The 21,890-nt window shown below is 38.8% G+C and overlaps 1 long non-coding RNA gene across 1 annotated transcript in view; it reads right to left on the bottom strand.

Moving 5' to 3' along the window:
* The window catches only part of LOC116450744, a 201,880-nt gene that overhangs the window by 124,351 nt on the left and 55,639 nt on the right, over positions 1 to 21,890 (bottom strand). The window contains exon 4 of the long non-coding RNA XR_004242959.1: positions 17,821 to 18,012. This is a non-coding gene — a long non-coding RNA (uncharacterized LOC116450744). The remainder of the gene's footprint in view (positions 1 to 17,820; positions 18,013 to 21,890) is intronic.

The following is a 21,890-nucleotide window of genomic DNA, read 5'->3' as shown; positions in this document are numbered from 1 at the left end:
AGTGCGAGACCTGTGCCCACCAGTGTTTCCATGAGGTACCATTACAAAAGTGCCTGCAGGTTCTATCTGTTTTCCAACCACTCAAACATACAGTTCTGCTTTCTTTAAAAGATAAAAAATACAGTTTATTCTTCTTCTCCATTCCTATTACTTGTGTTGACCATTCACCCTCTGTTTTTCTGACATTAGCTACAACATATGGGACGATAGAAGCTACACTAGACCCTCAGAATGCATTTTGGAAACATGAGGAAAGCAGTGTCCCAGGTTGTGTTCCTTATCAGAAACTGCAAAACCCTGATAAAGAAAATTGGGAAATAAATAATCTTTATATGCAGTTTCTGTTTGCACAAGAGGAAGATGTTTGTCAAGAAGCACAGCCAGAAACAACAGCCAATTTTTATATGATGGTGAAGTGATTTAAGCAAGGCCTGTTGTTTGTCAAATGCAAAGAAAATGATTTTTATATCTTAAAGTTTTTCTGCTTTCCTGGACTACATCAGTTAGTTTAATGAAAGATATCCTGAGTGAAAACCTTAGTGAACTAGACAAAGGCAAAAGAAAAGGAAAGGAAAGCTCTGGAATCCTTCTAGAAGGAAACTGGAAGCATGAAATATCTCAGGCAGCGAGTTTCCTGAGAACACAGCACAGTCAGGAGACAGCCTTAGCACAGCAGCCCTGACTGGCTCTACATGCACACATTCCAGTGGCATGCAGAGCACTGAGCGCTGGCCTAAGGCACCCAGAGCTACAAACATACTGGCCCAAAATGTTCTTAAATGTTTTTTTTTCTTTTTGTGGAATTTGGGCATTTTTTAATCTAAGAGACATAGCTGTCTTCAAAACCATAGTGTTCAAAAGATTTAAAAAGTGAGGTTTAGATTTGTTCACATCAAATCATTTTGTTATAAATCCTTTTTATAGGATCTTATGACCATCCCTCAGCCACTTCAGTGTGCATAAATTTCACTTCTGCTAGGGAAACAAGTTTTATACTGATAAAAAACTGAAGCAAAAAAATATGTGGTAACTTGCCCAGGGCAACAAGAAACCTTTGCAACCAAGCCATTCAGTGCCTTAAATACAAACATCCCCTTGATCCTGAGCATAGTTAAGAGGGGAAATGAAATGCCACTGCTCTGTTGAGGTCACATCTTCATTTTTAATTTTTAACTTATTTGTTGCAATTTACCCATACAGTACATTTAATAATATATATCAAATAAACTTTTCTAGAGTTAACAGTGCTTTTTTTCCTGTCACATCCTGTTCCTTCACTACAGAGATAAGTTGACTTGTGATACCCAATAAAGCAAAACATAGCAAGCACATGTGGTTGAATTGTGCAGATCTGAAGTCACAGAGGGCCTTAGACAGGCACATTATTAACAATTAGCCACTTACTGTAAATTCTAGCTGACACATCTCATTAAATATAGGCCAAAATAGACTTTGGTGATCGAACCTCATTTTTAATAGCTTTTCCCAGCATTCTGCCAATTGTTGTCAGGAAGCTGAAAATTACTCCTACCACTAGGATGCCCACTTTATTCTTGCTGACTGCTGAGAGATTTCAAAAGGCTGGCCTGCCTCCTCTGTGCCTGATAAAGGTAAAACCCAACCATGTGCCTATGATGGAGATAGGCTTTTAAAAACCTCTCAGCAGGCAGCATGAAGGGAAGAAAAGTAGAGGGTAAAAGGAAAAGTATTTTCTTTTGTTGTTTCTTCTACATAAGAGCCCAGAGTGACTTATAACATTGACTGCCCCCTTCTAACACAATTTTGATGTGGGACTGAACAGCTGGCCTAGTGTCCAGAACCTAAATGGCAACTTATTGTTGAAATGTCTGCAATTTCCACCCCCACAACCAATCAGAAAATAAATGAAAGTAAATTTTTCATAACTATCAAACTTAGCCAAAGATACTTTTTTAGATGAATTATTTTCTTTTTTATTTCTTTTTTCTTTCCCCCTAAGCCAGTTTCATGTAGTGAGCAGGGATTCTGTCTATGTTCAAATGGAAGAAAGAAATTGCAGGGAAATTTAACTTACTTAGCAGAGTCCTCTGTGAGTATCTTAAGATTTCATTACCCAAAGATAATTGTCTTAGCTCCAGTAATCTCTTCACTCTTAATGTTTTCCATCTTTGAACAAGTATCAGAACCAAACTTGTGTTCTCTGGCTTAGTAGTGCTGGAGTAGTTTCAGCAAATGTTTTATAGACAACATTTCAACAGATCAAATGGTGTGGCAGAGCACAACAGTTCACAAAAAAGCACTTGTTAAGCTCCCCACATAGAGAGACAAATGATGGTATCTTACTTGTCAAGATTATGGAGTTCCTTCTTTGACCCTAATTTTTTTCATGAGAAAAAAAATTCATGAGAATTTTTTTCACCACGAGAACAGGAAAAATATAGAAAGATCACACATTTGTCCAGGCTGGCAAGGAGCTCACTGAAGGGCCTGAGTCCAATCTCCTGCTGAAAGCCAGGTCAACCATAAGCTCAAACCGGGCTTCTCAGGCTTTTTAAAATTCCCAAGGAATCCCCACAATCTGGGACTATATAATCTTCCAGGCAGCCTGTCCCAATGTTTAACTGCCCTCAGAGTAAGAAGGCTTTTTCCTATCCAGTCAAAATCAATCTGTTTCAACTTCCAACTTAGGCAGGTGTGCATAGTTTATCTGAAAACAGCCTGAGGAAGGAGGTAGGTACTGAAATATAAAGGGCTATAGCCATGATTTTACACAACTTACTGAACTCTTACAGAGCTCCAATGCCCACTACCTCCCATTTTTTACAATTTGTAATTATTTCTGCGTAAGTCCCCAGCCAGGCCAACAGTGCACTGATCCCTGTCTTCCAAATGTGCTATTCTGACTCATTTGGCAAATACATTCAATGAGCACAGCTTTTTTAGCTCCAGTATTTCTCCCATTTGTCTGTTTAAGAAAACATTTTTGGCAAACACTTCTGGATCTATAAAAAAATAAATCAAAACACAAAGAAGAAGGGAAATGGATTAATAAGTATGGGGAGTTTGTTCAGTTAGGTTGCTGCCACGTTTAAAAAAACAATGATCTTGAAAGAGAATTTAGTTATCTGCCAACCAGTGCACTGAATGGAAATATTAGGAATAAAGCTTCAGAAGCCTCCCACATTTTGCTTCATAAGTATTCAGGTGTGAATGTGAAGTCACTGATCTGTGTTTCCTTAGCCTTGATTCAGCCAAGACCTTTTAATGATGTGTTTAATTTTAAAGACATAAATGTGACCTTCTCATGGGAAACTTTCTTTACAATCATTCTTCAGTGATCAAGTGAAACCATCTATCTAAATAGAAAAGATTTTCATTGGGAAATCTGCAGCAGAAATTGGCTATTACAGCATTTCCAAGTTTCCTCTGGGATACATTTCCAACAAGGGCAAGAATCCTTGTGGGAAAGGTATCCCAGAGGAAATTTTTCCCACAAGGGCTCCTGCCTTTTAATTGATGTCTTGGTGTTTCAGATCAAAGACTGTGTCTTCACTCCATTTTCTGCTTATTCTTGAGACAATCATGAGCAGTTTCTGTCAAATGATGCCCTTCTATGGGAAAAAATGAGAATAATCACAGGAAATATATACAATCATTAAATTAATTTCCTGCAATGAAACTTGAGAAAACTGCCTTTTGGATTCTCAGCTTCAGAACCAAAAGTGGTAAAACCTGCAAAGACATTTTTAGTCACTCACAAAGCATTCTAATATTCTTCCAATGCAAAATGTTCTTTTTACTTGTCCAGTATTGCTTTTTCTGTATCTGCTTCAAAATAGAAAAAGACTAAAAACCCCCTCCCTATTTCTTCTTCCACAATGTGTACTGCAGTGAAAAATGATCCTTCACTTTGCCTCTCTCACGAGGGTCTTGCACCCTGTGTGGTTCAGTCGTCGCTGCCGACAGCTCCCACCTGTGCACATGTGCCAAAATAACAGTGTAAACTCAGGTTGATTTCCTGTATTTAGTTGAATTCTTAAAAAGAAGAATCCTGAGGTGGGCCAGGAATACTTTCTTTTAATTTTTTTTTTTTTTTCAGAAAATGAAGTATTTAGAGAAAAACTGTCTAATCTTACCAGAAAACAAACCCAGACATTCTGCCATATGGAAAGATTCTCAAATTCTCTCATCTGATTCACATGGGCTATTTAGGTAATTAACTAAAGCTGCTTAAAGAAAGGTAAAAAGGGAATATTGGTAAAGGAAGCCAAGCAGCTCACAGATAGAGCAGCTACATCAATGCCTCCTGCAATCACCGAAGGAGACATTATGGTAATGATGAGCAGGGTAGAAGCTGGGCAGAGCTCAGGGGCTGAAGGAACCCAGCTATTTCACCATGATGGAAAGCTCTGGAACAGAAGAAAGGCTGCAGCACCTTCCCTGGAACAAGAGACGTCTCTCCTCACCTCTGCTATAGAGAGCTGAGGTAGCTCGCTACCACAGCCCCCCCCAAACCATCTGGAACTTGGCTGAGGCAGGATGAACCCTTGTCCACAACAGCCCATTTTTACCACTGCAAAAAGCCCCTTACTGCTTCAAAATGACTTTTTGGCCCCAGTTATGAAACAAACTACTGACACCTGCAGGCAGAAACACTTACAAGAACTGTTTGCCATCCACAGCCTATATGAAGTCTCAAAACATAAGGAGTAACAGCTCTACTGAATTTGAAAATCAGAATCTTAAGTGGCTGTATTCTTCTGGATGAGATGCTGTTTGGGGCCAGTTCAAGCTGAGCAAGCCATAAGGATCTTCAGACCAAGCACTAATTGATAGGAGTCGTGTACAATACTGTTTTCTTCAATAAAAACAGGTTTTGCTCCACCTCCCAAAGCTCTGTCAGCAGAGCTCTACATGTGGCATTGTTCTCTGAACAAGGAAGTGAACTAAGGCTCCTAATTTCTTGGCTAACTTCATTTAAAGAAAGAATGAGACTGGTGCCAAAAAGCAATCAATGGATCCCCAGTCAAACAAAACACTTAACACCATGATTTGAATCGAGTCACTCATGTATTTAAAGTTATGAATGTGTTTAAGTGCCTTGCTGGGTGAAGGTCTAATGACCTGGTTTTTTGGACTAAACTCTAGCTAAATCTAACAAATAAAGGAACATACACTTGAGAACTCAAAGTTTATTTAATGATAAGCTCCAAAATTTTGGCTTCCTCTTTCCTTGCAGCTGCACACATTGTCTTGGAAAGTGTCCTTCTTCTATAATGGTATTTGAAATAAGTGCTCCAGTCTGGGTTCACCTCTCTAAAAACGGCCCAAAATCTCATGATACTGGGAGATATGTCATCAAGAGTTCTAACAATAAGTCAGTATCCAATTAGCACTTGGGTAACATAACTAAACTTTCTACAATGTATAATAAAACGGGGAAAAACAGCTGTAGCTCAGAAATCTGGCCAAAGTGTTTTCTTTCAAATCTTGCTAAATAGATCATTAGATATTGTCAGAAAGGTGTGATGATTTTTTCTACCCCTTCTACAGCCCTGTAAGTATTTATCAACAGAACTCATTTAACTATACTGACTGAGACTTTGGAACTTTCCTTAATATTTTTCTTTCTTTTTAATTACTTTTAATAGTATCCTAAAAGTAAATTCTGTTAAGTTATATACTTGAAAATGGATTTACACCCCTCCAAGTTTCACTCCAGTGATCCTCATTAGTAATGTACATATGCATTACGTATTTTCAAAAGAATTTTTTTAATGTATGTGATTTTACTTTTTCTTCAAATAAGAGAAATGAAGAACCATGTCTTCAAATACTTTTAAGGCAACAATCCCACTGATACACACAAGAAGGACTTTTGCACCTAAAATCTCCCATTAATTATCAAAGAACTATAATCAAGCATAATTATCGCTGCATCCCGGTTGCTAAGATCAATAAATTAACACAGTCATAAACCCTTTGAAATTTTCAAGTTATTCTGGCACCTGGTGTCCTGTAGGCTCAGGTTCTTTACACTTCTGACAATGTCACCCCTTCTTTTGTGCTGAGGCTAATGTTTAATGTCAGGTCTTCAAAGAGACCACATTTTAGGGAGGAATTAATCCCTTTAGAACAAGTGACTGGTGTTAGGGATCCCCCCACCATTTATCCATAAGGAGAAATTGTGAGAACCTGCCGAGAGTACACAGAAATTTTCATATATTTTAAATAGAAAAGAGTAAGAATTCTGTTTGTACGACTTAAGAACTCCTGAAAAGGAATCCAACTTGCAGTGAGAGATGTCATTTCCAACTACAATGGGACTTGCTACCAAGGCCTCAGAAAAAAGTATTCTTTGTTATAAAATTTCATAGATATTTAAAAGATCTCCAAAATCCCAGTTCTAGCAACATTCTGGATTTATATTGTAAGATTCAGACCTGGCAAAAACTTAGTAGATCTGGATCTACAACTCCCAGTAAACCCAGAGCTGCTGTGAGTCCACGCTTCTGTGATTTGTAGGGATGACCTATGCAATTTTCCTTCCACCCTATATTCTCTTTTTAAGTTTTTCATCACATTTCTTACTCCGCTTATTCAGAGCCTACACTGATAAAACATACTGCAACCCAGTTATAATACATAAACCTGTGTTTAATTCAGACACATTCTGCCTGAAAACATTAACGACATCATCATCAACTACACTACTTTCAACTTACTTAAATACTGTAGCCTAAGTCCAGATTTTTGACAAATGTTTAGGTACATTTGCCGTGTTTTCTATCAGCCAACAGACTAAGACCAGTCAGTCCCAGCTGTTGCTGCCACCCTCTCACAGGTGGGATCTCCAATCAGCATCTCAGATCTCTGGGTACCACAGGGCACAGCACTGGGGTTTTCAAAGTATCACCACCAGCATTTTTAAAGCTAAATAGCCCATGCAAGGTTGAGAAACTATACCACATCTTGGTATTTCTATGAGGACAATTTGGCTGAACAACTGTCACAACAACGTCTGCAAATGGAGGAGATTAAAAAAAACCAAAAGGCAATGCATGCAAATTACAATTACTCAGTAGCAACTGGTAATAGTTAATGAAACAAGATACCAGCTTTTATAAAAAAGGATCCATTTCCTATGTTCACAGGGGACATAACTAAAATTCATCTCTTACTTGTGGATGGTAATTTCACTTTGCTTAGATTTTTATTTATGAACTTCTTGTTGGTACAGGCACCATATAGGACCTTTTACTGCTGTTAGATGAAAGCAGGTTCAAAGTGAGATTTGACTTTGTATCTATCTTTCAAGATCTGCTGTGTATAATACACACTAAAAGCTTCACCTAGTTTGGCCTCATTATATTCCTTAATTGAGTCTTAATAAAAAGACTGTGTTCTAGTGTGAAATTTATTAATTGGTTTTCAAGAAGAAAGGCTTGAAGCAATATAGACATCTCAATTAGGGATGCATTTCAACATAAATACAAAATTTATGCCTCCTGTGATTGCTAAAATGAGTTAGAGCTAAACATAGAGAACTGACACACCAAGTTTCTAGATATATTTTGTACCTGGGGAGGAAAGCAAAGAATTTCTATAGTAGATTGATTTACTGCTGCTGAAGACTAAAGTGGGGCTACATCTTGAGTGTGTGAAAGGCTGTCACAGAGGAAAAGCTTAATTTATCAATTTGCCAGTTTCTCAGGGGAAGCCATTAATGACAACAGTATGAGGCTGCCTTTTAGCAGGATTCATTGGACTTATTTTCCTAACTTAAAAAAAAAAAAATTATAACTTTTTCCCTCATAAAATACCAGACCTGTCAGACACACAAAAGGACAACAGGAAATGCTGCTCTAAGCACTAAGAGCACCATCTATTCACCTCACAGCTTTCTGCTTATATTCAGAACTCTGAGTGCCATAAAAACAGTATCTTTAAAAAGCAGCAAAACAAAAAAACCCCAAACATTCCAAAACTTACCAGAGCCTGCCTACCAAATGTTACACACTCCCTTTGCACCTAATAAGCATGGTTTGCTTACCCCTGTAGATGCCTAAGCCAAGGCACACTGCAACAACAGATCACAGACCAGTCAGTAACTACTTCCCATAAGTAGCATGGAGCATCCTAACAGCAACTATTCCACTCAGTTCAAGCTTTTTAAAATAAAACAATTTTTGTTGCCAACCATGGATGCCTTTTAATGAAATTACAAAAACCTGTGCAGCATGACCAGAAGAAAAATCTCACCTGTATATACAGTTCCAGGCCAGAAAAAAACATATGAAAATACATCTCAGTCTGTGTGTCCCTGGCTCCAACTGAGTTTAAAACTATCTGCAGTTCCAACAAATAGTTAGAGCTAGGAAATATGCTAAACCTATGCAGAGCATGTGTGACATTACCACTAATCACTGCTGGTTCTGCTTCATCAAAAACAAAATCTAGAAAACATTTAATAAGGAAGAGTGTCTGAGAGAATAAGTTTTATAATGATTTACACCTCTTAATCAGAGTTTGTAGTTTGCTTGGTTAGTGTAATTTTAATTAAACCCCTGCTTAGCTGCACTAGGTTTCAGCAGAGCTCCTGCTCCCAGTGAGAAGGGTTGAGAGCCGAGTCTCCTTCCAGGCACTCCGGTGCAAGCTCTCCCTTCAGCTCTGTACATCTGTGGCAGGGTCAAGTGTTCTGATTTCACCTCTGGCAGAAGGGTCACTGAGCACAGGGAAGCTCTGCTACTCTGCTGGATTTCCATTGCTGAGCTTGCACTGCAGCAGCTCTCCCATCCACTGACCCCTTCCTTTGATCTCACAACAGGTTCAGGGAAATTAAAAACTGGCAATGGCTCAGTGGAAGAAGAAAAAGCTGAGGTTTCCTTTGCTTGCAGAGCCAGAGAGCTGACAAGGACAGGAGAAAACAGTGTGCTTCCTGGCATTTCTGCCCCTGCACAGGTGACAGGATGAAATTAAGGGAGCATACCCATATTCAAATTCCTGACCTTCCAAAGGATTCACTGTGTTGTCCTAACTGTTGTTGAAAGGGGAAGAAAAAGGGTACTGTCACTTGTGAAAGTGATCCTCTTTTACCGAGAAACTGTCCTGTGGTTTTGATCACAGTTTCTGTGTTTAAGTCATGGACAGAGATGACCTAAGTATGATAGTCCCCAGTGATTCCTGTCTGCTTCTCTTGTCCCAAATAAGGGTTGTTTCACCCTGGGCAATAAGCTGATCCACACACAGAGCTGAGACATTTGATTTCATTTCACATCTGCACAGAGATGAGTGCTAAGCGGAGAAGCCACAAAACTAGCACACCTCCATCAGGCCTTGTGCTCATTTTTACACACTTGGAATAACACAAATTTGGTATTTCCCACGTATGTAACAACCTAAAGCTCTGGAGCCATTGTCTTTGCAGCCTCATCTGTTTAAAGATACAATGCACACTTATTTTGCCACTCACACTCGATGAGGAAGGGGTTTATGGGAGTAAGGGCAACCTGTGGGTGGGTACTCTCACAAAATCACAGAACAAGCTGAGTTTGAAGGGATCTTATGTTAACGAGCACAAAGTTCAAGCAAAGTTGTTCTTTGGCTTTGTAGTTTGATTTATCATATCCTCCTGTTCTTACTTCTTGGCTCATGGCTCTTGTTTCCTGCAGGTTTGGTTATTCCTCACTTTTCATAAGTTCTTTTATTTGTCCTGTACTATACTTCTTATATAGTCAGTTTTTAACCTTTCCATGGTACTTTATTTCAACACTTCCAAACTAGGCAAAAGCTCCCCTGAACAACTAAATAGTCTAAGATATTTTGAGGATTTACCAAAGGAACATCCCTGCAGGAGATCTGACTCCTTCTGAATGCAAGGTGAACATACTGAGCCTAAAGAAAAATTCAGATATTTGCATTCACGTGCCTTCTCTTTCTTAGCAGCCATGTAATCCCTCTCTTCCTTTTGCATATAATGGAAGAGAAAAAAAAAAGAGCTCTTTTGCAAGCTAGCTAGCAAATGCAAATTTAAAGCCTCTTTGCCCAGTACAGTGTCTGAATTCCATCTGTATCACACTGCTACATGCCAATTACTTTAATTAGGGTGAGATCCAAGATTCACAAGAGAAAGTTCATAGTGTAATTAAGAAATAGTTTTTCTCCTCAGTGCTCCTTTTTCATCTTCTTTGCTCATTTTCCTGCTTCCCTCCCACCCTTTCTCCATTCAGGGACTTTTTCATTCTGATGGCATTAGCATTGTTGTACTTACATCTTCAGACAGGCATGAAAGCCAAAAAGCTGGTTGCCTTTAATGCTTCCAAGATAAGGTTTAAAAAATGAAAAGCAAAGAAATGAAAGTGAAAGGTTTTATGCTATTTTCAAGTGATATTTGGCGTGGTGTGGCACAATGCTTTGAAGTGTATCTTATTAAAAGCAATGTCACATCCTGCCAAGAAATGCCACTGCTCAGCACTCGGGGAGATGGGTAATCTCACAGAAACACAAAAAATGTACTTGCCAAGGAAGGAAAGAACTGATTAGGTTGTGTAGATGTTCTGCATGACCTATAATCAGCATGATAATACTGAATGAATCAATGAAATGAGTGTTGTCTTAACAACACCAGCAAAAGACATATCTGTCAAAGTTTGTTACATCAATTTTCATTTGAAGAGCTACCCAATCTCAATCTTCTTTGCAGTTGGGATGGATTAACACCAACAGTGGGCACCTCTTAGCAATTCCTAAGTCACACAGTAGCCAAGGCTATTTGTTCCCCTCTCTTGACACTTCCAACCAGAAGGCATCAGTCATTAAGAGCTTGACATTCATGTGTCTTCTGGCAATAGGAATGTCATCATTGATTATGGAGATTAGTGTGGAAACATCTGGGTTTAGAATTCTACCAAATAATTTCTCAATAAATACTTGTTTGCTTCTGTGCTAAACCTGAATACAATTTTTTTTTTTTTTTTTACTGGAGAAAGTAGATTCATGGAATTTTACAGAGTCAGTGTTAAACAGAAAATAAGCTTATTCTTTAAACAGAAGGGGATGGATTCCTAGTCAGGATAAAATATTTAGACACAGAACTGGCCCCTGCCTCATTAAAAGAATGATTCAAGCTTCTCTCTTGTAGCAGGTGGCAATATCTCACTGACTTCATCTCAACCCAGATCAAGTTATAGATGCTGTAAAGGCAAAATGTAGCAGTGTGAGCTCAGTGCAGTTGAAGCATTGTATCTGCAGTGTGCCAAACCCTCAGTGGGACAGTCACCAGTCACCTCTGAAGGGCTCTTTTGTTTTGTTAAATTAAAACCTGCTTCCAGTTGAGTTGAGCTAAACTGAATAAAATAAGGATCTTCCACACTTGGATTTACATCAACTCACTTTTGGAAGTTTACAGTCATATCTTGGTTTGCTGGAGCATCTTTCCCACACAGGCAAAGCCTTGCCACTGCAGACAATGCAAAATCATAATGGCTGCTTTATAGCCCTTAGATATTTCCTCTGTGAACATCTTTCATACTGACCAAGTTGTGCAGGCATACAACGAATTTGCAGTTTTTCAACTCCTTTTGCATTGACATAAGTGAACATGATATGATGTTAGAGCAGAGCTACATTTGGATTGACAGCAGAAGTAATCCTGAAGCACATGCACAGGTTTTACATTTCAGGACTGCACAGGTGCACATGCATTATGAGGAGAGTCAACTTGTGATGAAATTGATCTTTGCCTGAATAAAAAAGTAACACAATAAGTGGAGTATATGAACTTCTAATTGACTAGGCAAACACGCATACGAGAGAGTAAAGGCCACATTTAGGACCAACTATGACATTATTTACATTTCCAGAATGATGTCTGTCCAAAGCCTTTTTCCACTGTACCGTAGCACAGGACTTACATCATTATGTCATTACATGGAAATAAATAAAATATGCAAGGTTTTAATGTGAATTTTTTTCAATTCTGTGAGTTTTCTTTAGTGCAAGTTATTCTCCCGATTTTACTCCAAAAATATACACATTAAAAAAAAAAAATTATGCACTGTGGAATAGAAGTACTGACTTGATACTCAGTTTCAGAGTCCCATGTGCCCTATCATTAGTGGCAGACTGATTGTTTTCTACATTTCAGCAAAACACACTGGACTAATTATAATTTCACCAACACTGGAGTTGAAGAACACAGATTAATGATCAGCAATTAAAACATCAACAACATCACAAACAATAATGCTTCATACTGTTAATTTCTGTTGCCTGAAGTCATGCTATTTCTCTTTGGGCATGAAATACATAATGCAGTCATTACCTCCAACATGAATAAAATGCTATCGCATTACATGCTGGGATTCATATACTATAGCTAATTCACAGCACCTAGACAGGAATGTGCACTTGGTGGATTGTGCACATGTAATAAGCAGCTAAATTGCTGTTAAGATCTGAAATACCAGAAGTCAGTCAGATTGCTCTATCCAAACATATGCAGCACCAAACCCAGATCTTAAACAACCATAAGCTCGATGTAAACAAAGTACGTCAGACTGGAGTCTTTACCTTCAAAAGTTTTTCTGGCAGACCAATGCTGTCAGATTCAACTGACAGAGGTACAGCCTAGACTTTTGTGCTACGTTTTCTTAGAAACCTAACATCTCTGTAATCCTTTCTGTCTGGTGCAGCATCCTATGTAATCAAGTCTCTAGCACAAAGCTCATCTGATGTCATTTCTCATTTGCGCACCAGGAAATCAATGGCTGCAGCTGCAAGTCCCTGCAGTAGGTAACTGTGGTTTGCCCTTGTCCTTGGAGCATTTGCCTGCAGAGTCTGGAGGCCATCACCCTGCAGTCAGTGTGGCTTGTGGTAGCATAACTAGAGCAGGACTTAAACCAGCCCTTTTGTCAGCACATCTGCAAGGGCATCCCATTAGCTACAGTCCAAGGGATTTGGTGAACTCACTTGCTGTAACCCTGTTTCTGTTATGCTCAATATTCTCTGTTATCTTTTTCACCCACTGAAATTTTTGTTGGGAAATGCATTCAGTAAACTGAAAAATAAGCAAATGTGCTATCTCTGTGTTGAATGTCACCACCTTTATGTGATCTGAAACACTAAAAAGCAAGGTAGGGGACAGCTTTGTTATGAAAGAATAGTGAGCACAGGCAGAAACACAGAGGGAATGAAAGCAAACACATGAATCTCACCAGTCATTTTCAGAATGGAAATATTCCATTCACTCAGATGCAGACCTATTATGGAAATTGAAATGGATAATAAACCCAGCAAAGACAGCCATTAATTAATGTTTGCTACATTTAAAATTCCCCCTATATGATTCAACAGGGTACAGCAAGATGTCAGCAGCTGATGTGTTCTTTACTAATTATTTATCAAGGAACAGCTAAGTGCTCTCTTATCAAGGGTAGAGACTCCTGATGACTACAGAAATGCTAGACTGATATGGAATAAAACAGCCCAACAAGAGGAAATATCAACACTAGTTACGTCCAAAACTGAAACAGGTGCAGAACTGCAAATGGACGTACAGATAACGAATTCACCCATCAGCTCACAGGGATGATGTGCCTGGTATAGCAAATATCAGATCATTAGGGGTGTCATGGAAGTGAAAGGGAAAGTCAGGTGTTTCCTTTATCTGCAAAAACTTTCTGATTAATTTCTAACTTCAGATGGTTCTTGCTCCTTTCTAAGCAGCTGGAATTAAAGTTGTTCATGAGTTTGCCACTCATGAACAAAGATTCTGCCACCCTGACTTTCTGCATCAATATCTCACAAGTGTCATTAAAACCAGCTGGTATATTTATGAACAAAAATGTTACACTGTGGAAAGCTTGGCAGAATTTTTCCCTAATACATTAGCAGCCCTGGAGGCATTGTCACAGAACTGCCAGAAAAAGGTTTGGTTTCACTTCCCATCTCAAATTCCCAGGAGCAGCAGGGATTACCGCAAGAAAGGTCTTTAGTGATTGAAAGAGACTTTCCTTATGCCACTTAATGGGATGCCCTCTGGTCAAATGAACATACTCTGTGGGTTCTGAATTCAGCCAGGTTGAAATTCACGGTGTTTCTTGCTATGATACAGAGAAGTAAGGATGTCTCCACCTGACACCTAACACATGGCATATGGGCAACTATTACAAGTGATAAACAGAATGTCTGTTACCATTTCTCAAACATAAGCATGGATGGCTGAAGGCCCAATCTAAGAAAATTCCCCTTTTAGATCCAAACAACAGGTGGAACAGAATTAGCATCATTTTCTTACGATACTTTATGGGCATTGTCAGATGCTCAGACAGTGGGGCTGATCTGCTTAGCTGCTCTGCTTGCAGACACAGGAGTTGGGATATGGACTTTATACACATTTAAAAACAAAGAGCTATGATTCACCAGTAACTTTGCCAGTTGGAGGATAGCCAAAGACACAGCCAAAGAGCTGTGCATGGGATTCAGATACCAACTCAGGGAAACAGTTTACTCTCTGTTGTAAAGCTTTTTCATTACCTTGTTCATTAACCTTTCCTTGAGCATTAAAATACTCATTACGCTCTCTTGTGCAGTATGCTCATGCAGCATTATTTTTCATCATTCATGTTCACAGTATGGTGGTGCCCAGTTAAGATAATCTTCTAAATGGCAAACAAAGTGAGCCATTCTGGAGCTTTGTGTTGTCATGACAGCTTCAGATGACTTTGCTTCAAATGCTTATGTGTGAAGAGAGTCAGCCTCATATTAACCTCGTATCCACCATCAGAGAAATTTTACATAACAGTAGATGTTCTTAAACATATTTTCTTCATTTTGCTTTTTTCTCTTTACACAAACTTTAATAGGCCTTAAACTCTATCCAAGGATCCTGGCAGAGGTGTTAAAATCACAGTCATTATGGTGCTGATGATTCATCACCTCATTGTGCTGCCTGCTCTGTCATAACCAACACTTTCTCCCTGAATACAACTCTAAGAGACATCCAAACCCCGCAGAAAAACCCAGACCATTCTGCAGTGCAAGACTTACCAAAAACACCTCTTCCTGGCAGCCCTAGCAATAGTATCTGGTGATACCGGTCAGAGGAGCACAGGCAAGCTCCATTCATCATGCCAGCAGTTTTTTCTTCTAAGTATTATTTTCTGCTGTATGTAATTGGAAGAAATATCCTTGTAAGAAGAAACTATTTCAGAGGAACTCTCCCGGGAGGCCTTTGTTAGAAAGGTGTAGAAGTACCTGTACAGCTTGACCTGGTATCAGTGGCATCAGCAAATGCTCAGTTCCAGACCTGGATATAATGGAGTCCAACAAAGCACTGACGACAGCCTCCCAACACACACCTCCCCCACCAGGCACTGACCTCATTTTTTTTTTGGTCTTATGATAAAGCTAGACCCCAGCTCAACAAACCCACAAAACGAAATCGCTTTCCATTGCATTATTCATTTTGGATGTAAACTTACTGTGGCAGATATCACCAAAGGATTTCAGAAATAGAGAGAGGTGTTCTTACATGGTTTTCAGCAGCAAATAATTAGGTATTTGCTCTCAGAATAATACAGTGAATCTTTTGAGAGACGTGTAAGCAAAAAGGAGGTTTTATACAGCAGTTTCACAGTTTGTAAATCAAACACATCTTATCAAAATGTGACCTATTCAAACTGCAAGTGATGTAGTGAAGAAAGATCATCCCTTAGCTGAGTACACGTTAAGTTCAGCAAAACTGTCAAAGCCCTTTAAGGCAAACAGCCCATTACAGACCATGAACGTTGTAAACTATTACCACTGCCAAGGTAATGTGGGATAATTTCTCCCGAACTGAAAAGCTGACATATTGTCATTTGACTTTTCCTCAGAACACTACAGACAGATCATCTGTGCAGATAACACGCTTAGCAGCAGGAAGGTTTTCTCCCTTCTCAGAACAGCTACCAGAAAGAGGCAAAAGGCAAGTCTGTACAGGCTACAGTAGATACAGCAGCCAGAAATAATACAGCAACAAAATCTCTTAAGAATTCCATAACTGTACACAGTTCTGTGGCACAGAGCTTGGAAGAATCAACTGGAAGGCAGGCAGAAATCAGCACGCTGATTTCTCTGTCAAGGGTAGAGAAATATTACAGCATTGACTCCCAGCAGTAGAATCCACAATCCACAAGTTTACATGATTAAGCTGCGACCATTTAACTCAGCAGGCGTTTGATCGATATCTCTGTCACACAAGAAAGGACACAAATTGCTTTGGGAAATGCTAATGGACATCCTAAGGTATAACTGCCTTCCAAAAGCATCTTCCTATGTTTGTACACTAGAGGGATCTAAAGCAGGAACTGTGCTGCAGTTGCACGGAAGAGCATACACAGGAGATATCTTCTGTATTGTTATCTCTATCTTTTAATTATTATATCCAACCATGAGGCAAAAAGGGTTTTCCAAACATATATGACATTTAAAAAGCCAATACAAACCCCTGAGGTTCTTCAATAAAAAGGGCAGCAGATTATCCAGTGTACCTATCAGAACAGGTCTTTTGGTACTCTTAACAGTGCAGAGTGTCAATGACACCTTTGGGATAATTACTGGTTTATCCTGAGGTTATAAATACATAATCTCTTTATAACAGATGTTAATGGATTATAAAAACCAAGCAGGTATCCCATAGGAAACAAATAAAACACGAGCACCTAATGGAAAACAGATATTCCTTTAGACCTTCAAATAGCAGTCGGGACACAAAATACTGCAAGAAATCAACTCATCTGGCAATTCCTACTCTCAGCGACTTTATCATGTATTATCACACCTTACTGAGCTCTCACTGATTTGGTATCACAGCAGCCCTGATGAAAAAGGATGAAAGAGAACACAGAGAGTTCACTGTGTTCAGCAGGCTGAAAACAGATGTTTTGTCCCTCTGGAGTTTTAAAATAAATAGAACTTTCAAAGAACACACACCACAAAGTTGGTTTAGATCACCTCCAGAGTACCAGGTCTGCTTTTCAAACTGAAATGCAGAGATCTGTACTATGAGTGTGAATATCAGCTATAGAAAAGCAGGACATTCTTTTTTATAACTTTTGTTGTAAGCATTATACCTGCCCCTCGTATGCCAATCAACAAAAACTGAAATCATGTTTAGCTGCTGGAACTTGAGCTGATATCATAAAGATTCATAGGTCTAGCTGTAAAATTGAGCCTCATTCAGACTTTAACCAATTTGGAAAAAAACCTCACTCACTGGACAGTGATTTGACTAAAAAAGTGTGGCCTGGCCAAAATAAAAAGAAGGAAATATCAAAACAATGCTGAACTGATTTCTAACATTTCTAAATAGAAATTTGATTTTTAAATGTATTGTTTGTTCCAAAGAAAACATCTCATATTTTATTTACATCTCGTATTTCTTTCCAGATTTGACCTTCACAAAAGAAGTTGAATTTCTTTTTATTTAAATTTAAAAATCCCCCAAAAAACCCTGCATAATATCTCTCAGCCATGTGTTTCACATCTGCTTTTCAGTATTGCCAAATAAAGAACTTCACAATTCACACTGTTCATTTCCTTCCTAATGATTTTATCTAAATGCCATATTGCTCCTAAAATACTGTTGGCCACAAAAATACCAAGGGTTTCTGCATCAAGGTGCAATTCCATTAAGCCTCACTTTGAACTTACTAGGATATCCTCTGGCTGAATTTTACACAGATCAAGTTGGCTTTGAGATTCAGATTCAACACTTATGAAAATGACTTTGTTTAAAAATACACTATTCAAAGACTTTTCTGCCCAAAGGAGCCCCTTTAACCTTCAAGCTGTACTTACTGTAGGAATTCACGTGAGCCTTGAGTAGTCCCAACTCCCTCTTTTCACAGCAATATTGTTTATGTTCATTGATACCTGTTCTCCATATCTCAGAGTTTTCCCCAACTGAACTCTGCCTCTGGAGGGTACTGATGCATCCATTTCCTGATAACCCATATGTTCTCTTTGGATTTGTAGGAGAGACAGCAAGTACTGCAAAAGGAAAAAAGTAAAAGAAAGGGGTTGAAATTTTAAATACATTTGAATTTTGTTAAATTTACTTCTTTTTTTTTTTGTGTATTTTGCTTAAATGATTATTCATTTCACTGAGTTTCATCAGCATGAAAGAACACAGAAAGTGAATTTTTAATTTCCTTCTTTTAGGTATTCATACCAGCCACTAGACAGGTTAGACATCTATGGATAATGAGGAGAAGGACAAGTTTATTACAGGAGAACTGAATAAAAAGCATGCATCCTCATGCTTCAAAGCATTACAAAAATAAATCTAGAACTGAAACCCCTTTGCTCTATAATTAGCATTTGATGGAGATTAAAGAGAAACTTTCCTTCCCATATCAGTTCCATAATTGCCTGATGGTACTATATTCTGAAGCAATTTTATCAGAGAGACAATAGACACATAAACACTTTGCTAAAGAGAAAACTAATTTGCATCACTTATTCCATGGTAACTGTGCGTGTTTTCAGCTCATAAACAGGTGAGGGTGCTTATCTCTCAGTAAAAAAAAATGCAATTTATCTTGTTTCATATATCAGGGTATGAACATGCACAAGAAAGTTTCCCACGTAGCAAACAAACTGACAATTTTCTCAGAGGCCTTGCCCATGAGCTCATAGCCCAAAATAAATTGCCTACCTGTCCTGCACAAATCAGCAGTACAAACTTCTGTGGCAATATGTAAACTCCTCATAAATACCCACTTCAGAGCAGTAAGGGAGTGCCTGTACTCAGCTCAAAGCACACAAACACTTCTTACAGAAAAAAACTTCTATTGGAGGAAGTTGCAGGTCTTAGAATACATTACACTAAGAAAATTTGCTATTCCTCAAGTAATTTATTCATTGTCATTTATCAGCAGTAACCATTAATAGATGTCTGCAAACTTGCAAATGGCTCCATTTCAACACGATTTTCAGGCAACTGCTTAGAATATCATGGCATTTAAGCAAAATGTTAAGAGGTGACATCTCGGGATGTTATTTGATATTTCATATGGATGGATAAACTCCCTTCCCCCTGCCCATCAGCTGGCAGTTCCAATCTAAAGAATCAGTCTGGAAGTTCAGAGTTACGAGTCCAGAATTAAAACTTAAGTGTGCAGAAGCAGCTCCCAGTGGAGGCAGGGGGGATGCTATCAACTTTACATGCCCCGTTTTCCACCACCAGCTATGGGAAGTCATCAATTTACATGACATTTTATCTTTTAGGCACATGCTCACTTCTAATGTAAATGATACAGAAAAAAAATACTGATTGACCACAAACATCTCCAAAAATAGTTTTTGTGAATAATGAACTTTCTCACAGATAATTCCATTTAGGGCCTTTGAAATAGTAAATGCTGCAATAAATGTTTTAATACAAGTAATTGCAAGTAAGTAATAGAAATATTTTAGGTCTTTTCGTAAGGGGTAATTCACATAGCCATCCCAGACAAGTGCTGCTACTCAGAAAAAAAATACCTACACCATAAACAAGACAGCACTGGGTGACAGACATTCCTGAATCATACCACACTTTCCCAGGAGATCTGGAAGTTGTCATCACAGGCACTTGCTATTAAAGCTCAAACAATTTAATAAAGAAAGCTGGAGCATTTTCACTGTTAGTGTCATCATGACATTAAATTATATGATGGACTGGCTCAAAATGAAAAACTTTAAATTGTGAAAAAGTTTATGATGCATACGTGCTCTCCATCCTCTGTTAACACCTTTTACCAGCTCCAGCTTCTTCCACATAGAGTAAATGTCACCAAATACCTTCAGCCCTTTAGAAAACCACACTATAAAGTTGAAAAATTATAATAGACAAAGCTACATTTTCAGTCTTTATCTTCCCTTTAAAATGGTGTTAGGGTACATTTTGATAATAGGAGAACCCAGTATACAGACAGGACAAAGCAGATCTTCCCATGATGTAACAACTAATAAAGCAGAGGAACAAGCTTTTAGTAATAATTCTGGAGGACAAAATACTTCATTTAGGTACACAGGGAGTACAGAACAGACACAGTTTGTGCATTGTCTTCAATATATAAACCAACCAGAAAGCTCAACCATATGGGCCCTATGGGGAGGTCAGTCAGCCTCCACATCCTGTCATTCCTCCATGTCTCAGTTAAACGTTGTGTCAATCAGTGCCAGGTGATCTGGTCTTCATTAGGTGGCTCCACACAAGCTGGAGACCAGAAGTATTACCAAACTCAATCACGATCAGCCCTGCCTAAGCACAAGGCTGTGTCTAGGAACAGATGCCCATGTATCCCATTGCCAAATCTTCAATCTGTACTTTTTACATGAAGGATTTTTCAGTCCTTCTTGTGCCTCCAAATTCTTTGTGCTTATGCAGTCTTTCTTGCTATTCCAAGTCCAGGGCAAGACAAATAAGGTTCTATTGACAAAAACATCAAAACTTTATAATTGGGAATTAGAAACATTGCATTTAATATCTTTGCATAAAAGTGTTTCAGATATTTCACATAGGTAGAGGAGCAGTGAATGTTCTGCACAGCCACACGTGGAAGAGCACAGGCCCTGCCAGCTCGCTGTGCTCAGTTGTGTTTATCACAGTACAAACATGCTAATTTAAACATGTGTACATACGTATTTTCAATGCAAACATACCTAGGAGTGATTTCAAGTGTTCCCAGCACGAAAACAGCAATTCTGAACCAAGGTGCTGTAAACAAACCTAAAATTCAAATCAAAAAATCTTCTCCAATATAACCTTTAACATTTTCTGAAATAGCTGATAAATAATGGTAGTCATTTGGATTTAATGAAAAACAAACAGAAAAAATTCTATCTTGAAAGAGACTGGGAAAAAAAGCAGTTCTTGGTTGTGTATCACAGTGTTCCACATCAATTTTGCTGGCTTGTAAATGTAAACAGTTTTGCACAAAGCTTGGCAATCTAACAATCAAGTTGAGCTCCTCCCACATAATAATAATTTTTACTCAAAAGGATTCTGATAACTAAGTTTCCTGTGCTGGGTTTCAAATGGAACTGAGAGCCAGACTTCACTGCAGATGTCAAGTGTTCTCATGTCACTGCTTGCTTACTGAAAGATGGAGAGAGCAACAAGCTTTAAGGAACAGGTACTGAAAGTAAAGGAATTAAGAAATAAACACCTGCAGAGAAAGACAGAAAAAGACTTTCCCTGACAGAATACAATTCAATTAAGGTTGGCACAGTGCCCCTAGTAAAGACCCTGTTCTCAATCACTGGCACCACGGAGAAAGCTAGGATCATCTGGGTGATGTGTCTCCCTTGGCCCGAATTTCCAGGACAATTTCAGTCAAAATACTGCAGCCGTTCCTGAGAAAAAGGCAACGGGAAACAGCATTTGCTTAGAATGTTAAAAGATTCTGAAGTCTTTTCTTTAAAAAGTCCCATGCTTTAGAGCAAGGACTTGCAAGTTGGCAGAGATCTTGTGCCTTTTGCACTCTCAATGAAAAGCAGCTCAAAAACGTTCAACTTCAAGCCTTGTGGTTTGTGCACAGCCAGTACTTCCTGAACTTCAGCTGCTCTACTTCCCAACCTTTCTGTCTGTACTGGACGTGCTCCAGGGGCCTGGGAAGGTCCTTCTCTGCAATTACAGCTCAGTGCCAAATCGGAGTCGAACAATCTGAACGAAGGCAAGAGGTCTTTGCTGCCATTTCAATACTCGCCTTACTAAGTCCAAGCAACACACAAGAGGCAGCTCTCAAACTCAAATATCCAGGGAGAGCACCAATCTTTTAGGGAACAGACTGGGAAGAGGAGCTTGAGGAACGGAAAAGAAACTGTGTAAGTGCAGGGAAAAGACAGACTGAGGCCCAGAAAACTTGGGCCAGAAGAAAGAA

This window comes from Corvus moneduloides, chromosome 13 (assembly GCF_009650955.1).
Source record: "Corvus moneduloides isolate bCorMon1 chromosome 13, bCorMon1.pri, whole genome shotgun sequence".
NCBI classification, from domain to species: Eukaryota; Metazoa; Chordata; class Aves; order Passeriformes; family Corvidae; genus Corvus; species Corvus moneduloides.
Note: the sequence above shows the minus strand (reverse complement) of the source record. Positions and strands in the feature narration are given on the sequence as shown.